Below are 7595 nucleotides of genomic sequence, written 5' to 3'. Positions count from 1 at the left end.
GACAACACTTCATATTACCGGCTAATATTTGCAGCTATGGCGACCCATTACTGCTTGGCTACACATCTGACACGTAACCGATGTGCTCTCCAAACAACAACACTTGCATTTCAGAACGTGTCTTTCACACATGTCTACAAAATCACCTTCACCTTCAAATACAGTTTCCTTGCGACTGACAGAGACGTAGGCAAAGTTTAAAGTTGATATTTCCATTAAATCTCGTTAATCAGAAAAACGAAAATTTACATCTGCAGCGGAACAAAATCCTATTCCAGCCAGCGTGTGGCTCGAACCCACGACCCTGGGATTAAGAGTCTCTCGCTCTACCGACTAAGCTAGCCGGCTACCTCGTTGAATACCTGCCGGGTAGCACGTCACACAGTACTCGTTTGGGTTGGGTGGTCCCATACAGAATCTCTCCATGCTCCCTAATGTTTTCCTAACGTCACACTCGTCACGTACTTCACTTTTATGTCATAATCATTTCTGAGAGGTAAAGAAAATGCATGACAACATGCAGAGCTAGTGGCGTCAAAATTAACACACATACTTTATGTGACTCAACAGCCGAACGAGTTACTTTCCGACGTTGTTTTAGATGTGCAAGTGATTGTCAAAACTCGCTGTGTCGGCACTCTGCCGACCATTTCGCTAGTTAACACCCGTCTTGTTGTGTGTGTTTCAAGCTCAAGAGCATCTCCAAGCAAAAAATGGTCAACAGCAACATTCAGGCGGTTTCGTACTGCTCAATTGCTACATTAAAACGATATGTTTCGTTTTCAGAACTGGAAAAAGAAGAGCGTGACAGCATTCGAACCTGTAATCTTCAGATCCGAAGTCCGACGCTTTATCCATTAGGCCACACGGTCACTGACGACCAACATTTACATGTATACGACTCATCTCGAAACGCTCACACCCCTGAGGATTTGTGTTTTCGTTCTACACAGCCGCTGCCCCTTGCTCTTTCCCACCCATTCGTTGCATTCAACCTCTGACGAGACCGACCAAATATAGACTGAGAAACAAGACCACACACTTTGTGCATTCGGAATCGAAGGCAGGGCGTCCCTCGCCGCATTTGCTACGATGGCCATTTGCTACTTCTGCAGAAGCGGCAGCGGCGGCGACGACGACGACGACGACGACGACGACCGCGAGAGGCTCTGAGATATGTGAGAAATACATCTATAAAATGTAATTCAGACTGCCTTGTCCCACCTTATACTGTACCGCTTTGGCAGATGCTTTATCTGCGCCTTTCGCCTTAATCACTTCTGAGAGTAATTCTTAAAAAAACGCCTGTCGCTAATTGTTCGTCATCACAGATACTGTTTGCTATACGGCCACGACGCGCAACTGATTTCCAAATTTCATCTATCTCCTGTGAAAATGGAACTTACGACCACTGGTTTATCAGACCAGTGCTCTACCACTGAGCTACAGAGGCGCGACCTAGCGGTACTCTTGGGTTCTTCGTCCTTACCGTCGTCTGCATCATCAGACTTCATCTGACAACACTTCATATTACCGGCTAATATTTGCAGCTATGGCGACCCATTACTGCTTGGCTACACATCTGGCACGTAACCGATGTGCTCTCCAAACAACAACACTTGCATTTCAGAACGTGTCTTACACACATGTCTACAATATCACCTTCACCTTCAAATACAGTTTCCTTGCGACTGACAGAGACGTAGGCAAAGTTTAAAGATGCTATTTCCATTAATTCTCGTTAATCAGAAAAACGGTAATTTACATCTGCAGCGGAACAAAATTCCGTAACGACCAGCACGTGGCTCGAAACCACGACCCTGGGATTAGGGGTCTGACGCTGTACCGACTGAGCTAGCCGGCTACCTCGGTTGTGTAGAACGAAAACACAAATCCTCAGGGGTGTGAGCGTTTCGAGATGAGTCGTATACATGAAAATGTTGGTCGTCAGTGACCGTGTGGCCTAATGGAGCGATAGTCTGCCTGCAGCGGTCGTGGCGTGCGGTTGTCTTTGGTCAGCGCTGTGTCTGGCTTGTTTACTTCTGCGGGGTAAGTCGCTCGCTAGCAGCGGTTATTCTTGCGTGTGAGGAATGATGTTGATGAATCAGTGATGACACAAGCTATGAGGATAGATACTTTGAAGTTAACTTTCGATAATTCATTTGCTCGACCAACCTCTTTCGAAATCGAGGATTTCATCGGAGACGTGATGAAAATTGTGATCGGCGGCGGCGACGACGACCGCGAGAGGCTCTGAGATATGTGAGAAATACATCTATAAAATGTAATTCAGACTGCCTTGTCCCACCGTATGCTGTACCGCTTTGGCAAATGCTTTATCGGCGCCATTCGCCTTAATCACATTTGAGAGTAATTCTTAAAAAAACGCCTGTCGCTAATTGTTCGTCATCACAGATACTGTTTGCTATACGGCCACGACGCGCAACTGATTTCCAAAATTCATCTATCTCCTTTGAAAATGGAACTTATGACCACTGGTTTATCAGACCAGTGCTCTACCACTGAGCTAAAGAGGCGCGGCCTAGCGGTAGTCTTGGTTACTTCGTCCTTACGGTCGTCTACATCATCAGACTTCATCTGACAACACTTCATATTACCGGCTAATATTTGCAGCTATGGCGACCCATTACTGCTTGGCTACACATCTGACACGTAACCGATGTGCTCTCCAAACAACAACACTTGCATTTCAGAACGTGTCTTTCACACATGTCTACAAAACACCTTCACCTTCAAATACAGTTTCCTTGCGACTGACAGAGACGTAGGCAAAGTTTAAAGTTGATATTTCCATTAAATCTCGTTAATCAGAAAAACGAAAATTTACATCTGCAGCGGAACAAAATCCTATTCCAGCCAGCGTGTGGCTCGAACCCACGACCCTGGGATTAAGAGTCTCTCGCTCTACCGACTAAGCTAGCCGGCTACCTCGGTGAATACCTGACGGGTAGCACGTCACACAGTACTCGTTTGGGTTGGGTGGTCCCATACAGAATCTCTCCATGCTCCCTAATGTTTTCCTAACGTCACACTCGTCACGTACTTCACTTTTATGTCATAATCATTTCTGAGAGGTAAAGAAAATGCATGACAACATGCAGAGCTAGTGGCGTCAAAATTAACACACATACTTTATGTGACTCAACAGCCGAACGAGTTACTTTCCGACGTTGTTTTAGATGTGCAAGTGATTGTCAAAACTCGCTGTGTCGGCACTCTGCCGACCATTTCGCTAGTTAACACCCGTCTTGTTGTGTGTGTTTCAAGCTCAAGAGCATCTCCAAGCAAAAAATGGTCAACAGCAACATTCAGGCGGTTTCGTACTGCTCAATTGCTACATTAAAACGATATGTTTCGTTTTCAGAACTGGAAAAAGAAGAGCGTGACAGCATTCGAACCTGTAATTTTCAGATCCGAAGTCCGACGCTTTATCCATTAGGCCACACGGTCACTGACGACCAATATTTACATGTATACGACTCATCTCGAAACGCTCACACCCCTGAGGATTTGTGTTTTCGTTCTACACAGCCGCTGCCCCTTGCTCTTTCCCACCCATTCGTTGCATTCAACCTCTGACGAGACCGACCAAATATAGACTGAGAAACAAGACCACACACTTTGTGCATTCGGAATCGAAGGCAGGGCGTCCCTCGCCGCATTTGCTACGATGGCCATTTGCTACTTCTGCAGAAGCGGCAGCGGCGGCGACGACGACGACGACGACGACGACGACGACGACGACGACGACGACCGCGAGAGGCTCTGAGATATGTGAGAAATACATCTATAAAATGTAATTCAGACTGCCTTGTCCCACCTTATACTGTACCGCTTTGGCAGATGCTTTATCTGCGCCTTTCGCCTTAATCACTTCTGAGAGTAATTCTTAAAAAAACGCCTGTCGCTAATTGTTCGTCATCACAGATACTGTTTGCTATACGGCCACGACGCGCAACTGATTTCCAAATTTCATCTATCTCCTGTGAAAATGGAACTTACGACCACTGGTTTATCAGACCAGTGCTCTACCACTGAGCTACAGAGGCGCGACCTAGCGGTACTCTTGGGTTCTTCGTCCTTACCGTCGTCTGCATCATCAGACTTCATCTGACAACACTTCATATTACCGGCTAATATTTGCAGCTATGGCGACCCATTACTGCTTGGCTACACATCTGACACGTAACCGATGTGCTCTCCAAACAACAACACTTGCATTTCAGAACGTGTCTTACACACATGTCTACAACATCACCTTCACCTTCAAATACAGTTTCCTTGCGACTGACAGAGACGTAGGCAAAGTTTAAAGTTGCTATTTCCATTAATTCTCGTTAATCAGAAAAACGGTAATTTACATCTGCAGCGGAACAAAATTCCGTAACGACCAGCACGTGGCTCGAAACCACGACCCTGGGATTAGGGGTCTGACGCTGTACCGACTGAGCTAGCCGGCTACCTCGGTTGTGTAGAACGAAAACACAAATCCTCAGGGGTGTGAGCGTTTCGAGATGAGTCGTATACATGAAAATGTTGGTCGTCAGTGACCGTGTGGCCTAATGGAGCGATAGTCTGCCTGCAGCGGTCGTGGCGTGCGGTTGTCTTTGGTCAGCGCTGTGTCTGGCTTGTTTACTTCTGCGGGGTAAGTCGCTCGCTAGCAGCGGTTATTCTTGCGTGTGAGGAATGATGTTGATGAATCAGTGATGACACAAGCTATGAGGATAGATACTTTGAAGTTAACTTTCGATAATTCATTTGCTCGACCAACCTCTTTCGAAATCGAGGATTTCATCGGAGACGTGATGAAAATTGTGATCGGCGGCGGCGACGACGACCGCGAGAGGCTCTGAGATATGTGAGAAATACATCTATAAAATGTAATTCAGACTGCCTTGTCCCACCGTATGCTGTACCGCTTTGGCAAATGCTTTATCGGCGCCATTCGCCTTAATCACATTTGAGAGTAATTCTTAAAAAAACGCCTGTCGCTAATTGTTCGTCATCACAGATACTGTTTGCTATACGGCCACGACGCGCAACTGATTTCCAAAATTCATCTATCTCCTTTGAAAATGGAACTTATGACCACTGGTTTATCAGACCAGTGCTCTACCACTGAGCTACAGAGGCGCGGCCTAGCGGTAGTCTTGGTTACTTCGTCCTTACGGTCGTCTGCATCATCAGACTTCATCTGACAACACTTCATATTACCGGCTAATATTTGCAGCTATGGCGACAAATTACTGCTTGGCTACACATCTGTCACGTAACCGATGTGCTCTCCAAACAACAACACTTGCATTTCAGAACATGTCTTTCACACATGTCTACAAAATCACCTTCACCTTCAAATACAGTTTCCTTGCGACTGACAGAGACGTAGGCAAAGTTTAAAGTTGCTATTTCCATTAAATCTCGTTAATCAGAAAAACGGTAATTTACATCTGCAGCGGAACAAAATCCTATTCCACCCAGCGTGTGGCTCGAACCCACGACCCTGGGATTAAGAGTCTGACGCTCTACCGACTAAGCTAGCCGGCTACCTCGGTGAATACCTGCCGGGTAGCACGTCACACAGTACTCGTTTGGGTTGGGTGGTCCCATACAGAATCTCTCCATGCTCCCTAATTTTTTCCTAACGTCACACTCGTCACGTACTTCACTTTTATGTCATAATCATTTCTGAGAGGTAAAGAAAATGCATGACAACATGCAGAGCTAGTGGCGTCAAAATTAACACACATACTTTATGTGACTCAACAGCCGAACGAGTTACTTTCCGACGTTGTTTTAGATGTGCAAGTGATTGTCAAAACTCGCTGTGTCGGCACTCTGCCGACCATTTCGCTAGTTAACACCCGTCTTGTTGTGTGTGTTCCAAGCTCAAGAGCATCTCCAAGCAAAAAATGGTCAACAGCAACATTCAGACGGTTTCGTACTGCTCAATTGCTACATTAAAACGGTATGTTTCTTTTTCAGAACTGGAAAAAAAAGAGCGTGACAGCATTCGAACCTGTAATCTTCAGATCCGAAGTCCGATGCCTTATCCATTAGGCCACACGGTCACTGACGACCAACATTTACATGTATACGACTCATCTCGAAACGCTCACACCCCTGAGGATTTGTGTTTTCGTTCTACACAGCCGCTGCTCCTTGCTCTTTCCCACCCATTCGTTACATTCAACCTCTGACGAGACCGACCAAATATAGACTGAGAAACAAGACCACACACTTTGTGCATTCGGAATCGAAGGCAGGGCGTCCCTCGCCGCATTTGCTACGATGGCCATTTGCTACTTCTGCAGAAGCGGCAGCGGCGGCGACGACGACGACGACGACGACGACGACGACGACGACCGCGAGAGGCTCTGAGATATGTGAGAAATACATCTATAAAATGTAATTCAGACTGCCTTGTCCCACCTTATACTGTACCGCTTTGGAAAATGCTTTATCTGCGCCTTTCGCCTTAATCACATCTGAGAGTAATTCTTAAAAAAACGCCTGTCGCTAATTCTTCGTCATCACAGGTACTGTTTGCTATACGGCCACGACGCGCAACTGATTTCCAAATTTCATCTATCTCCTGTGAAAATGGAACTTACGACCAGTGGTTTATCAGACCAGTGCTCTACCATGAGCTACAGGGGCGCGACCTAGCGGTACTCTTGGGTTCTTCGTCCTTACCGTCGTCTGCATCATCAGACTTCATCTGACAACACTTCATATTACCGGCTAATATTTGCAGCTATGGCGACCCATTACTGCTTGGCTACACATCTGACACGTAACCCATGTGCTCTCCAAACAACAACACTTGCATTTCAGAACGTGTCTTTCACACATGTCTACATAATCACCTTCACCTTCAAATACAGTTTTCTTGCGACTGACAGAGACGTAGGCAAAGTTTAAAGTTGCTATGTCCATGAAATCTCGTTAATCAGAAAAACGGTAATTTACATCTGCAGCGGAACAAAATTCCGTAACGACCAGCATGTGGCTCGAAACCACGACCCTGGGATTAGGAGTCTGACGCTGTACCGACTGAGCTAGATGGCTACATCGGTTGTGTAGAACGAAAACACAAATCCTCAGGGGTGTGAGCGTTTCGAGATGAGTAGTATACATGTAAATGTTGGTCGTCAGTGACCGTGTGGCCTAATGGAGCGATAGTCAGCCTGCAGCGGTAGTGGCGTGCGGTTGTCTTTGGTCAGCGCTGTGTCTGGCTTGTTTACTTCTGCGGGGTAGGTCGCTCGCTAGCAGCGGTTATTCTTGCGTGTGAGGAATGATGTTGATGAATCAGTGATGACACAAGCTATGAGGATAGATACTTTGAAGTTAACTTTCGATAATTCATTTGCTCGACCAACCTCTTTCGAAATCGAGGATTTCATCGGAGACGTGATGAAAATTGGGATCGGCGGCGGCGACGACGACCGCGAGAGGTTCTGAGATATGTGAGAAATACATCTATAAAATGTAATTCAGACTGCCTTGTCCCACCTTATGCTGTACCGCTTTGGCAAATGCTTTATCGGCGCCATTCGCCTTAATCACATCTGAGA

General features: G+C 46.3%; 2 non-coding genes across 2 annotated transcripts; both read right to left on the bottom strand.

Annotated features, from left to right (window-relative positions):
- Positions 1–275: 275 nt before the first annotated feature.
- On the bottom strand, positions 276–348 carry Trnak-cuu (transfer RNA lysine (anticodon CUU)). Its single transcript has one exon. It is a non-coding gene; the product is annotated as a tRNA-Lys (tRNA).
- Positions 349–2874: 2526 nt separating this feature from the next.
- Positions 2875–2947, bottom strand: Trnak-cuu (transfer RNA lysine (anticodon CUU)). Its single transcript has one exon. It is a non-coding gene; the product is annotated as a tRNA-Lys (tRNA).
- Positions 2948–7595: the final 4648 nt, after the last annotated feature.

Source organism: Schistocerca gregaria, unplaced genomic scaffold (genome assembly GCF_023897955.1).
Source record: "Schistocerca gregaria isolate iqSchGreg1 unplaced genomic scaffold, iqSchGreg1.2 ptg000361l, whole genome shotgun sequence".
In the NCBI taxonomy this organism is placed as follows: domain Eukaryota; kingdom Metazoa; phylum Arthropoda; class Insecta; order Orthoptera; family Acrididae; genus Schistocerca; species Schistocerca gregaria.
Note: the sequence above shows the minus strand (reverse complement) of the source record. Positions and strands in the feature narration are given on the sequence as shown.